This window comes from Chrysochloris asiatica, unplaced genomic scaffold, assembly GCF_000296735.1.
Source record: "Chrysochloris asiatica unplaced genomic scaffold, ChrAsi1.0 scaffold00002, whole genome shotgun sequence".
In the NCBI taxonomy this organism is placed as follows: Eukaryota; Metazoa; Chordata; class Mammalia; order Afrosoricida; family Chrysochloridae; genus Chrysochloris; species Chrysochloris asiatica.
The window spans coordinates 53179553-53182101 of record NW_006408520.1 but is presented as its reverse complement, the minus strand read 5'-3'; positions in this window follow the sequence as shown (position 1 = coordinate 53182101).

Below are 2549 nucleotides of genomic sequence, written 5' to 3'. Positions count from 1 at the left end.
AACAACAACAACAGTAGTTAGGAAGTCATTCCTTCCTCAACTTTATAACACTGACCCCAAGAGAATTTGCATTTTCTCTATAGTGATCATTTACACAGAACAATATTTCAGAAACATGTATAAGGCTTAGTGCCCTGAGTTCTTTATATCACTTAACAGAATCCTGGTATGGCACTGTAGGGTAAGATTGGTGTGCGAGATTGAGCTGCGAGGTTGGGCTGCAAGATTGGTGTGAACTTCAATGTCAGTAGTTCAAATCCACCAGCCACTCCTCAGGAACCTTATACAGGGTTTCTGTGAGTTGGAACCTACTCAACAGCACTAGGCAACAATAAAAACTTGGTATTTGCTGTAAGTATGCACATACTATTAAATATGTTTTCCTGTGAAGTCTTCTAAATCGTAAAGCACATGAAGATTTTTGCTCTCTAGAGTCTCAGTGGAGTACTAGGAGTCCTGGTGTGGCTCTGGGTTAATGCACTGGACTGCAAAGTTGGTTAGAATTACAGGTCGATTGTTCAAGTTTACCAGCCACTCCTCGGAAACCCTGTACAAGGTTGCTATTAGTTGGAACTGACTCAAAAGCACTTAACAACAACAATTGGTCTCCTGATGTGGCAGCGTAAGACAAACACTGGACTGCTAACAACAAAGTCAGTGGTTCAAACCTACTAGGCACTCCATGGAAACCGTATACAGGGTTCCTATGAGTCAGAACTGATTCAATGCACTTAATAACAACAACATAGTCTTGTTATACACATTCTTTTCCTTTATCAATAAAATTATCTTGTTTTATTATCATTTGCCAGTTCTGAGCAATGATGTCCAAGCCAGAGTCTACACATCCAAGAGTGATTTTAAGAAGAGAAAATATAGGTGGAAGAATAAAATAGAGACTGGTTCTTGTAGTTATTTTGAACTCATTCTTTTATTTTTATTTTTTTCTTCTTGTAAATAATCTGTTTGCTTATGCAAATGATTTATAAAGAAGTCAATTTATCATAATTTACTTAAATGTACTTAATATTTAAAAACAAAATAACATAATAAATAGTCATATAAAACTTGTTTTTAGTGTTAAAAAATAACATTTCAAGCTCTATCATGAAGTATGATGCTGTCAGTGATAGGATAAAAATCCTTATGCATACAAGAAAGACAAGTTAATAGGACTATTATTCAAATTCATGCATGAACTACTAATACCAAAGATGAGAAAACTGAAGATTTTACCAACTTCTGCAGACTGAAATTGATCAAACATTGAAAAGAGATGCATTGATGATTATTGGTAATTGGAATGTGGAAGATGGAAACAGAAAAAGGATGAGAAGTTGAAATACAGGTCTCAGATTTAGAAAAACACCCAAAATTTCCATGTAAAATTTTGGAAAACCAACCAAATATATCTTATAGAGAAAGCACAATTACAAGTATATAAACAAATACATAAAAATAATAATTACAACATGAGTTAAACACCTCATTTTCCTCATCTGTAAATGGAATGCAACAATGCTTACTTCTATAATGATTATAAACAATATACATACTATACAATGCTTACTTCTATAATGATTATAAACAATATGCATACTATTGTTGTTGTTGTTGTTAAGTGCAGTCGTATACTATACAAATAGATTTTTTTCAACAACATAAACACAACTATGTATTTGGACTTTTCCTGATAGAACACACAGGAATCAAATCGACTATGACTGTGGGAATATATGATGGGCACATTCAACTTCATCAGTCAGAGCAAGGCCAGGGGGCAACTGCAGAACAAATCATCAATTCTCTATTTGCAAGTTCAAGTTGAATCTAAAGAAAAAGGAAACAAGTCCACCAGAGCCAAAATTCCACCTTGAGTATATGCCACCTGAATTTAGAAATCATCTCAAGAATAGATTTTACACATTGAAGACAACTGACAGAGGAGTTGTAGGATAACATAAAAGATTGCATCATATACCAAGAAATCAAGAGGTTACTAAAATCATAGGAAAGGAAGAAAAACCAAAATGGAAATTAAGAGACTCTGAAACTTGTTCTTGAATATAGAATAGCTAAAGAGAAAGGAAGATATGATGAAATGAAAGAACCAGAAAATTTCAAAGGGAAGATCAAGTAGTCAAAGTACAACAATAAAAGTACTATATGAAATCGACAAAGACCTTAAGTTAGAAAACCAAAAAGGAACAACATGCTCAGCATTTCTCAAGCTGAAAGAAGAGAAGAAAAAATTTATGTTGTGAGTTGCAATATTGAAGGATTCTATGAATAAATATCAATGATGCAGGAAGCAGCAATAGAAGATGGAAGATAAATAGAGTGCTATACCAGAAAGAATTGGTTGGTATTCATCCATTTCAGAAGGTAGCATATAGTCAAGAGCTAATTGTATTGAAAGAAATTTAAGCCTCACTAAAGGCATTAGCTAAATCAAACACTCAGGAATTGAGAGAACACTAATCAAAATGTTTCAACAGATGCAATGGTGGAAGCACTCAGTGACCTATGCCAAGAAATTTGGAAGACAG